The 12,123-nt window shown below is 38.2% G+C and overlaps 1 protein-coding gene across 4 annotated transcripts in view; it reads left to right on the top strand.

Moving 5' to 3' along the window:
- USP49 (ubiquitin specific peptidase 49) overlaps positions 1-12,123 on the top strand; it is an 85,771-nt gene that overhangs the window by 23,191 nt on the left and 50,457 nt on the right. For all 4 annotated transcript variants that reach the window (XR_005367689.1, XR_005367690.1, XM_038554029.1 and 1 more), the window contains exon 2: positions 1,991-2,064. The gene's annotated coding sequence lies outside the window, so the exon portion shown is untranslated. The remainder of the gene's footprint in view (positions 1-1,990; positions 2,065-12,123) is intronic.

The raw sequence follows: 12,123 nt of genomic DNA, 5'->3' as shown, positions 1-12,123 counted from the left end.
ATGTATTGATATTCTTGTGATCAACTTTTTAAACTTGAAAAATAGGGATCCCTGGGTGGCGTAGCAGTTTGGCGCCTGCCTTTGGCCCAGGGCGCGATCCTGGAGACCCAAGGATTGAATCCCACATCGGGCTCCCGGTGCATGGAGCCTGCTTCTCCCTCTGCCTATGTCTCTGCCTCTCTCTCGCGCGCGCTCTCTCTCTCTCTCTCTCTCTCTCTGTGACTATCATAAATAAATAAATAAAAAATTAAAAAAAATAAACTTGAAAAATAATATAAAATATATACTTAAAATACTTTGAGATATATAAAACATTTGGATGACTGGGTGGCTCAGCGGTTGAGTGCCTAGCTTTGGCCCAGGGCATGATCCTGGAGTTCTGGAATCGAGTCCCACATCAGGCTTCCTGCATGGAGCCTGCTTCTCCCTCTGCCTATGTCTCTGCTCTCTCTCTCTCTCTCTGTGTCTTTCATGAATAAATAAATAAAATCTTTTTTAAAAAAAGATATATAACACATAAACTATATTTTAAAATACATTAACTATGTTGAATCCTAGTTATATTTAATATTTAGTTACATTTATTTTATACCAATATTTAGATAACCTTAATTACCTAAAATATGAATCTATTCTACTTGGTGAGCCATCTGAACATTCCCTATGTATTAATGTATGTTAACTACATACATTAATATTAGAGAGCTCTTTAAGGAAAGGCATTCCTTCTGTCACTTTGATGTTAGTCCTTGGCGCTAATGTTCCTTCAGAGCAGAAGCCTGCTTTTGAATTCTAGCTCTGCCACTTAATAACCATGGAACTTATTTGTGCTTTAGTTTCACTGTCTGTGAAATGGGAATAAAGATAATAACTAACTCAGTTGTACGAAGTGAATGAGTATATGTGAGAGTGCTTAGATGAGTGTCTGGCACACATTTAAAACCATGTAAATGCCATCAGCAGCTATTATCATCATCATCATTGTTATTGTTATTCTTTGACAGAATAAGGTGAGGAAGTTTTTCAAGAATGGGCTTTATCCTCTCAAGCCCTGAACATTGCTCTAAACTAAAGATAGAAAGATAAAAGAAAGTTGCTAAACCTTTGTTGATCATTAGCTCTGTGCTAGGCAATTACCTAGCATTTTTTTTTTAAGATTTTTAATTTATTTATTCATGAGAGACACACAGAGAGAGGCAGAGACACAGGCAGAGGGAGAAGCAGGCTCTATACAGGAAGCTTGATGTGGGACTTGATCCCGGAGACTCCAGGATCACACCCTGAGCTGAAGGTAGATGCTTAACCTCTGAGACACCCAGGCGTCCCATGACCTAGCATTTTACCTACATTCTTAGTCCTTTTACCAGTGCCCTGAAGTATATTAGAAAACAATCTCAGACAAATAAGAAATTTGCATAAGATCTTGTGCTAGTAAGTGGACACCATGATGATAACTGGTCTTTGTTACTCTGCATCCTGTACTCTTGCCTTTCATGACACCAGAAACATGAGAATTCAGCAAGTTTCCCTAGGAGGTAAGATTGAAATTTGCTTGCTAGGGACTTTATTTTTAATGACCATTTAAAGGATGTTCCATTTTCGTTTGTTCCTACTATAGTGATTTGTTTTATGTATCTGTAATTCTACCCCTCCCCCAAAGTATATTGCAGTAGTTTAAATGATGTAAGTGGAACTGAGATGGCAAATATTTGGACATATGGAGTCTTATTAATAGTTGTCAGAATTAAGCTGAATTATAATTATAATTATAATTATAATTATAATTTCCCATTTTTCAAGATCACTATCACAATTATTGAAGTCATTACTCCTGAAATTAATAGAGGTTTCATAGAGCTTTTAAGCTTAAACTCCAGGTAGCTGCATGTCCTAGGTACTGACCCTTTTTTTGAATTTATAAATAAAATTCATGAAATTGCTTTTTTCTTGCTGTATATTAGCTCAACCTTATGGATTGTTTCCCCTATAGGTAATAGAGAAGAGGAAACCTAATCAATGGCAGTGGAATAATATGGAAGAAGATGGAAAAAACTTGTTTAATGGGTAAGAATAAAACTATAAAAAAAGGTTAATGAAAATTATTCTTAATAGTGTTATGTATGGCCAATTTGTAGCAAGTGGCCAAGGTTGGTATACCCTTCATGTGAATGATCAGTTACTATATTTGTCTTATTCCCCTTCTGAACTTTTACCACATTCTTCCTTCATACTGTTGTGAATTTCTCAGTTCTATGAGTTAACTTAAACTAAGAGAGGACACAGCCATATTTGAAGATAAAGGTAGGATCTGGAGATCAGGCACATATTAAAACAAGTCTAGGGTAGGTCTTGAAGCTTTGGTGGTTGGATTCTCTTTTTCCAAATACTACCAGCTGCTGTGATGTTAGGCTTATGGTGGCAGTCCTGCTTGTTTAGGCAAGAGCAGGTTGTGTCCATGGAATTCCACAGAAGGTCTGATAGAATGTGTGATTAAATTAATGAGATATAAAATGTTTTAATGCTACAAGTCCATACATTTTTATTGTCAATAATTCAAACATTATAGATAACCAAACCCTCTACCTAAGTCTTAGCCCCTTCCCAGGGTATGTAAGTGTATGATATGTATTTGTGCAACCTTCTTCTTTGCCTAATGATTCAAAACTTGGGATTAGAAGCTGTACTGTTTTTGACTAGCCATCATTAACTTGATATTTGGGCAACTTAATTTCTTAACAAACTTAATTCTTGGGTGTAAGTGGGGACCGTAAAATTCCTGTCTCATCGTGATGTTGAGGATTAGTTGGATAATACATCTAAAAAACTTGGAATAATGCCTGGAACATAGTAAGTGTTGAGTAAATGTTAGCTATAATTTTGTTATGTATTCTAGTTAGCATTTTTATGTGCTAGCCCTCTATAGATTAATCTTTTTCTGATTCAGTACAGGAGGTAAGTCATCTTGTAGAAGGTCAGCCCTAGAGGCAAGAATTTTAAATTTTTTCATGAAAATTTTCTTTCTGGCTTTAAGCTTCAATTCTTTCAGAGTCTGCTGCTAGGCTATGTGTGAGAACAGTTACACACCTTCAGCTCTTACTGCGTATGTCGTGGTGTGTATGATGCTTACAGATATGCATGAACTACCTTCTGGCTGTGATAATTTTATCTTGCCCATAGAAGTATCTGTGTTAAAGCAGGTTGCATGATTCTCTTGTTTCTAGATAGATATGTCAAATTTTGTTACGATTCCTTCAGTCTATGTTGACAGAAAAGTCTTCTTTAAATTTCTTCTCTCTTGTTTCACAGAATTGTAATAATTATGAAAATGTCTTTGGTGTCTTTTCCATGACTTGTCAGCACTTTTTAGGTAGTGCAGACAATTACCTATTTTTAAGAAGGAAGGACATTAAGATAGTCATCTCTTCTTAATATTTTCCTCCTATATTGTCCTGGAACTTTATTAGATTATTATGAACTATTCTGTCTGCTGTGACTATCTTAGAAGACTAATATATAAAAATAGAAGTTAACATTTACTGAATACTTTTTATGTGGCAGGCACTTTTTGAAGTGTTTTACCCACTTATTCATTATCTCATGTAATCCCATCATCTACTTACAAGGCAGATACTGATATTAATCTTCATTTTAAAAGTTGAGGAAGCTGAGGCACAGATTAAGTAATTTGCCCAAAGTCAAAATTGCAAGTGGCAGATTTCAGATTCAAACCTAGATCCTCTTTTCCAGAGCCTATAACTGCTGGCCTAGTTAGTAAAACTCATATAAAGTTTGTTAAGGTGGGTGTAAATTTAAATAAGATGATAAAACCAAATATTTCCTGAACAAGTCACCATAACTAATCTGATTTTGCTTGCCTGTGGGAAGGAAAATTTGAAATCATGTATCTTCTTAAGTATGGGAAAATGACAATATGAGATGATTATCCATAAGTAATTATTTGTCTTGGACCATCCTTAAATGAATACAGCTGTTTTGCTTCTTTATGAATCATTTGTAGTAGTTAGAAAATCACTTGCACCTAGCAAAGGACTAATATTAATATGTATGTATGTTTAAAAGGGATTAGAATGAGTTGATTTGTAGATTGCCAGTTAGCTGCTATTTGTAGAAATGGGCTCTCAGAAAGATTGAGCTGTGCAGCAGTTTGGAACTGATTAGTGATTGGAAATTGTTCTTTTGTCCTGTTAAATAATATTTGAATGACAGAAGAAAGTTATGCAAGGAAAGGAAGGGCAGGAGAGAGGTGACTTATGGATCTTATAATTAGCATGTCACTTAGAAGTAATGGTCTAAAAAGTCAGTGTACATTAACAATCGACATTTGTCTAGGAACTGGAAAGAATTCTAATACATGGTTTTCATTCTGGGCTATATTTTATCAGAATCGTTGGCTTTTCTTTTCTTCACATAGCAATTCATTCTCCGTTGAAATATGGTAAAGTACAAAGGATAAGCAACATTTACAATAACAAATACAGGGGCACCTGGGTGGCTCAGTGGTTGAGCATCTGCCTTTGGCTCAGGTCATTATCCTAAGGTCCTGGGATTGAGTCCTGCATTGGGCTCCCCACAGGGAGCCTGCTTCTCCCTGTCTCTCTCATGAATAAATAAATAAAATCTTAAAAAAAAAAAAAAGAATAAAGTGTGGCCATATATGGTCAGCATGTTTTCCTTTTTCCTCTCCATCTTAACACCCATTTCCTGTTTGAGAATCCCTTCTAATTGTTGATCAAAGTTACAGCTTTTAGCATACATCTCTTTTACAACAGTGTCTTAAGGAGTGGTCTAGGGCCCCCTGAGACTCTTTCAGGAGTCAAAGCTATGTTCATAATAATACTAAAACATTACTTGCTTGCAAGTCTATAGTGGAGTTTTCCAAAAGCTGCGTGGTGTGTAACCAATTGAATACAGAAATAGATAGGAGAATCTGGCTGTTTTCCTTAATTCAGACATTGAAAAGATTTGCAGAAATGTAAAATAAGACCACTCTTCTCTAGATTTTCAGTGAGAAGTACTAAGGTTTGTTTCTATGTTAGAATGTAACGGTGACCCCAGTCTGGGCCAGAAGGTCATGGTGCTCCTGTCTAGTAATTGAGTGGATTGTGAATGGTCACAAGCAGTGCCTACCACACAACACCTCCGTGTACATTCTAGGGACATCCTGATAGGCTGAAGCTATGTCTCCTAGCCTAGAGAAGTGAGACTTATGCTCTTTTTTCATAATTGTGCTGGGGGGTATAGGCTGAAGCTATGTCTCCTAGCCTAGAGAAGTGAGACTTATGCTATTTTTTCATAATTGTGCTGGGGGGTATATTCCAGATTATGGAAGCTCTGGAAATCTGGAAAAAGGAGGGCTTCACTTTAAGTAGGAATACCATCCAACCTTTCCAGTGATCTCACTGATATGTGCCATATTTGGAGTGTTCTTTGTGTTGGTTGCTCCCTACTTTAGGAGGACCAAAAGGACCTTACAGGATAGCTGTTTGGTTGTGCTGAGCATCTATGTTGCAGACAAGTTCTAGGGGCTGGAAGTAAGTCAGTAAGCAAAATAAAAACAAAAACACTTCTGTCCTCATGAAGCTGCCATTCCAGCTCTGGAATCCTTTGCTGTAGTCACACCTCCCTTTCCAGAACATTTCAGAGTTGGCAATAGACGCTGTGATGCTCAAGCCTCTGTGTCTTGAGCACTGACTGATATTTCTCAGTGACTGACTGCTGAGGATAAAGTGGAAACTGCTTGACATTTTGTGATGTTTTAAAATTATTATTATTATTATTATTATTATTATTATTATTATTATTTAAAAGAAGTACCAAATGGTTTGGAATTTTTCAAATCATATATGAAACACTAGCCTATCTAGTTCACCCTTATTGTGGCTGTTTTAATCTTATTTTGTTTTCAAGTTAGTGCCATTTTTGTTAAGAACCTTAACTTAAAAAAATTAAATACCAACTGATGTTAAATTTATTCTATTTATTCTTCATTATTTGAAGAAAAATGTCCATACATGCATGAGATTTTCCTTGCCCTGTGCGTTGCTCCCAAGACCCTGTAATTTGTTTAATAGACTTTTGTACAGAAAGAGATTACTTGGCTCATTAGATTGAGTCACTTAATAATGACTTGAAGGTTAACTAATGCGGCCATCAGACTCCTGCTCACCGGCTGGACGTCTATCATATCACTAACTTCAGTCATTTCCAACTGCAGACGATTGGGAATACCATTAGAATATTAATGGAAAAAGAAACTGACATTCAAAATGTGAATGACCAAAAATTATCTCTAAAGATTATTTTAATTTTTAAGATACGCTTTAATAGAAGCTCCTTTTTTTTTTTTTTTTTTAATTGGGCGGCATTGTGACCTTCCTTTTATTGAAGGTGTTAAAGGAGCTTTTTAATCAGAATACACCAAACAGCTGTTGTCTCTTCAGCACTGCTACCTGCCAGGCACCCAGTTTCCAGCTGTGCCTGGTGTTCCAAAGACCAGACTGTCTAGGGCTCAAATAAAATCCTGTCTTTTGCCAGCAGGTAAGACATAGTCTGCTGCTCAGGGCAGAGGTGGGGTAAACGGAGGGGTCCTTTCAACAGTGTCCAACCAACCTTTTTTTTTTAGTAATCCCTTAAATCCCACTCCTTACCTCTACCTTCAGAGGTATGTGGAGCCTCTAATTTCCAGGCCTTTCCTGGTTCTGAAGTTCTAACCAACTTGCTTGCTTATTTCACCCTGGTGTGAGCAGCATTTAAATTTTAGCATGCTCTTGTATATTACACTTCCCATTCCTCTGTTTGCTTTCCAGATTCCAAAATTTCGATACTTCTCATGTACTATTTTATTATCTCCCACTGTTTGTCTTTATGAATTGATGGCCTTTATTACCCTTTATATACTGATTTTACTGGGATTTTGAGAGGAAAGGAGATAAATGTGTATTCATTCTGCCATATTTTACTGGAAGCCGAGGTTTTAACATGTATTATCGAGTACATACAGCATCCTAGGACTTGCTAGACACTTGGTCTTTTCTCTAATTTAAAAATCCCTTCAGGGGCACTGGGTGGCTCAGTCAGTTAAGCATCTGTCTTTGGCTCAGGTCATGATCTCAGGCTTCTAGGATTGACCCCCCAGGTTGGGCTCCCTGCTCAGTGGGGAGTCTGCTTTTCTCTCTCCGTCCCCTTCCCCCTGCTCATGCTCTCTCTCTCTCTCTCTTTTGCTCACCCTCTCAAGTAAATAAATAAAATCCTTTAAAAAAATCCCTTCAAGTTCTATTGAGTTTAGACTATTCATTCACATTAGTGCTATTCACCTATTATTTTTTGAGTACTTTCTATATGCTAGGCACTATGACATAAACTATTTCATACGATCAGCACATCCATTCTAAGGCATATAAATATCATACCTCATTTTAATGATTCTGGGAACAAATTTAAAGTTACAGGCCCAGTAAAAGGTAATGGTGGGTTTGAGATAGTCTTTTAAAACAAATGAGCTTTCTGTGTATCAGCTATCTCTAAGATATTAGATAGATGACCATTGTGGATATATATATATATATTTTAATGTAAGCTCTGCTTGAACTTATGACCCTAAGATCAAGAGTCCCATGCTTTGCCAACTGAGCCAACTAGGCACCCCAACTATTGTGGATTTTTGAGCAGGGGTATACAGTATAGGATGAAAATGCTGCTTTTGCTTAATACTATGATAATATTTAGGGTATATAGTAGTTCTAAAAAGATAGGAGTCATCAAGATCAATTAGCACTTAAAGGTGTAATGAATGGCCCACAGCGTTAAGGGCCTAGATTTGGGGGGAGAGAGCAATAGCAATGAGGAAGGTAATTAGGTTTAAGAAACGCGTGTGCACATGCGCACACCTGTGTATGTGCAAGCGTGTGTGTGGGGGGGGGGGGGGGAGAGGGCGTGGGGAGGTGGCATTTGAATCCATTCTTTTTTTTTTTTTTTTTTTTAAAGATTTTATTCATTCATGAGAAACAGAGAGAGAGAGAGAGGCAGAGACACAGGTGGAGGGAGAAGCAGGCTCCATGCAGGGAGCCTAATGTGTGGGACTCGATCCTGGGTCCCCAGGATCACACCCTGGGCCTGAAGGCGGCGCTAAACTGCTGAGCCACCCAGGTTGCCCTGAATCCATTCTCTTAAATGAGCTGCTATAACAAAGAACTTAGCCCTGCGCCTTGTACTCTGGTTTCTGAATGTGATTAGTAGACTTTGGTAACCACCTTGACTGTGACATGATGAAGGAGTTAAAGAGAATGTCAAGTTTTCAAGTCAGGTGAATAGGGGTGCCATATCTAGTACTGAGGTAAGGTGGGAAGAAGCACAAGGGGATATTAGTAAATTTGAACAACATTACATGTGAATGTCTTGGTTTCTTGGAAATACAAACATCTGACATGTTTTCTGTATTCCTTTCTTTGTTTTTTGGCATTTCTCTGAATGTCCTATAATAATACCATACACTATTACAGAAAGCTGACTTCATTCAGTCACATGATTTCTTAATAGGTACCCGTATTTTTGAGCTACTCTTTAGTATTTTTATATCTGTAATTTGAAGGCCATTTTTTTTTACTTTTTGGAACCAAGTACTCTGATTTCATCAGCACAGAAAGTGTTTTTACAAATCAATTCTTAAAGACCAGGAACCGAATGTAAAAGACATGAATGGACAGTTCAGATAAAGAGAAAAAAAACATTGATAGTCACCATAATTAAAGGCACACAAAATATGTGTGTGTGTGTGTGTGTGTGTGTGTGTGTATAATTTTTCAAATGTGAGATGGAAAATTATTTAAAGATGTGTCAATCCTGTACTGGGGAAACATGAATTCTCAAATATTGCTACTGGGAGGTGAGGGAAGGAGTGTAAATCAGTGCAGCCTTTGGTGGTTCAATGGTTGAGCATCTGCCTTTCAGCTCAGGTCATGATCCTGGAGTCCTGGGATTGAGTCCCACTTGGGGCTCCCCGCAGGGAGCCTGCTTCTCCCTCTGCCTGGGTCTCTGCCTCTCTCTGTCTCTCATGAATAAATAAATAAATAAAATCTTTAAAAAAGAAATAAAATTTAAATGTATGTATTCCTTGTCACAGCAATTCATCTTCTGTAAATTATCTCATAGACACTTGCATAAGTGTGTCATGATAGATGTCAAAGAGTACACGTGGCACATTGTTTGAAAATAGCATAATTCTTCATTTGTAGAGGAGTTAGTTAAATGAATTAGGCCGTCCATGTCATAGAACATGGTATATAGTCTTTAAAAAAGAGTGAGATAAAGCTAGATGTATGGGAAAACCTCCAAGGTATCTTAAAGTTAAAAAAAAAGAAAAGAAAAGAGAAGAAAAGAAAAGAGAAGAAAAGAAAGATGTAGAGGTGCCTGGGTGGCTCAGTTGGTTAAATGTCTGCCTTCAGCTCCGGTCATCTTAGGGTCATGGGATGGAGCCCTGCACAGGGTTCCCTGCTCAGTGGGGAGCCCAGCCCCCCTTCCACTTGTGCTCTTTCTCTCTCGCTCAAATAAATAATATATTTTTTTAAATGTAGAATAATGTGTATGATAAAGTCAAACATGTTTCTAAAAGCATAAAATATTCTGGAAATGTGCTGCAGAAGGATACTCAGTTAACAGTAGTTACCTCTAGAGAGGCAACCAGGGACAGAAAGCAGAGGGAGAGCTGTACTCTTGCAGTTTTATATTCTCTACACATCTTAGTTTTATTTTTTCAAGTGTATAAAATTAATAGGAAAAAACAGGACTCCAGTTGTCCAGTTGTCCTTTGCTAAACTTTTTTTTTTTTTTAAGCAAACTCTACCCTGAACATAGGCTTGAACTCCCCACCCCAAGATCAAGAATCACAGGCTCTACTGACTGAGCCAGCCTCGTGCCCCTCCTTTGCTAAACTTATAATGAACCCTGGGATGCCTGGGTGGCTCAGCTGGTTGGGCATCCAGCTCTTGATCTCAGCTCAGGTATTGATTTCAGGGTCATGGGTTCAGGTGCCGTGCTGGGCTCAGTGCTAGGCATGGAGCCTACCTAAGAAACAAAAAATTATAATGAACCTTGCTTTCCATAATTAAAACAAAATTATTATAGAAAATTTCAAACTTTGGGTGCCTGGGTGGCTCAGTTGGTTAAGCATCTGCCTTCAGCTCAGGTAATGATCAGGTCTTAGGATCCTATTCAGTGGGGAGCCTGTTTTTCCCTCTCCCTCTGCCGCTCCCCCCCTGAGTGTGCTTGCACACTCTCACACTCTCTCTCTCGCTCTCTGTCAAATAAGTGGATAAAATCTTTAAAAAAAAAAAGAAAGAAAATTTCAAACTTTATCTATACCCCTTCCCTCTTCCTTACCCTACTCCTGGGTTCTTTTGAAACAAATCCTAGACATCATATGATTTCATCTATAAATAGTTTTTTATGTGCCTCTAAAAGATAAGAATTAGGGCAACCTGGGTGGCTCAGTGGTTTAGCGCTGCCTTTGGCGCAGGCTGTGATCCTGGAGACGAGATCCGGGATCGAGTTCTGCATTGGGCTCCCTGCGTGGAGCCTGCTTCTCCCTCTGCCTTTGTCTCTGCCTCTCTCGCACGCACTCTGGGTCTCTCATGAATATATTTGAAAAAATAAAAGTTAAGAATTATTTTTTATAAACATTACCACAATAATTATCATGCATGTAAATATTGACAGTAATTCCTTGATATCACCAAATACATTAGTCAGTGTACAAATCTCCCCAATTATTTCATTTTTTAAAATAGTTTGCTCATTTGATCAGGATCTAAATAAAGTTCAAACATTGCAGTTAGCTGATAGTATCACTCTTTCTTGCTTCCATCCGCTCTTTTTCTTTGAAACATCTTTTTTAAAAGATTTTATTTATTAGCATGCACGAGAGAGGGTGCTTGTGCATGCACACGCAAGGGGAGGGAGTGGGAGAAGCAGACTCCTCACTAAGCGGGGAGCCCTGATTTGGGGCTCAATCCCAGGACCCTGGGATCATGACCTGAGCCAGAGGCAGACGCTTACACAGCCAAGCCACCCAGGTGCCCCTCTTTGAAACCTCTTTGTCCTATTTGGGTCATTTGTCCTGTCAAATTTCCTTCAGCCTAAATATTGATGACTGTATCCCAGTGTTAGTTAACTATTATTAGATTGTTTACTGTGTTGTCTGTAAATGAGTAGTTAAATCCAGAGACAAATTAGATTCATGTTCTATTTTTCAGGAAGAATTCTTTTTTTTTCTTTTTTTAAGATTTTATTTATTTGTTAATGAGACACACACACACACACAGACACAGGCAGAGGGAGAAGCAGGTTTCATGCAGGGAGCCCGACGCGGGACTCGATCCTGGGACTCCAGGATCAGGCCCTGGGCCAAAGGCAGGCACTAAACCACTTAGCCACCCGGGCTGCCTTTTTTTTTTTTTTTTTTTTTAAATTGGAGCTCAATTTGCCGACATATAGCATATCACCCAGTGATTCTTCCATTTCAGGAAGAATTCTTAGTGAGTGTCAGTATATATTTCCATCACGAAGTACATAATGTCTGGTTGTCTTTTTTTTTTTTTTAAGATTTATTTATTAGAGAGTGCAAGCTGAGAGAGGGGCAGACAGAGAGGGAGAGAATCTCAAGCAGACTCCCTGCTGGACACGGAGACCAGTGTGGGAGCTCAATAACATGACCCTGAGATCATGATCTGAGCTGAAACCAAGAGACAGATGCTCAACTGACTGAGCCGCCTAGGCTGGTTATCTTTTTGGTGTGTGATATCAGTAGCCACTGATGATGATTGCCTAGGCCCACTAATTCGTAAGAGTCTTCCATAAATGGAACTATTAGCTAGTGGCCAATATATTAAGTATCCTAAGTATATAATTTTTGGATATGGGTTATTTTAAATACTTTCTAAATTTTTATATTGTCTGTAGCTGTTGCTGCAGCACACCGTTGGTGTGCCAGTTTATCTTTGAACCCTTTTATCATGGTATAAAGTTTTCTATTTGATCAGTTGGATCATTATGTTTTTTTAAACCCCAATTAAAAAGTTACTTTTGGGGTGCCTGGATGGCTCAGTTGGT

This window comes from Canis lupus, chromosome 12, assembly GCF_011100685.1.
Source record: "Canis lupus familiaris isolate Mischka breed German Shepherd chromosome 12, alternate assembly UU_Cfam_GSD_1.0, whole genome shotgun sequence".
NCBI classification, from domain to species: domain Eukaryota; kingdom Metazoa; phylum Chordata; class Mammalia; order Carnivora; family Canidae; genus Canis; species Canis lupus.
This window is presented reverse-complemented; position numbering and strand designations above follow the sequence as displayed.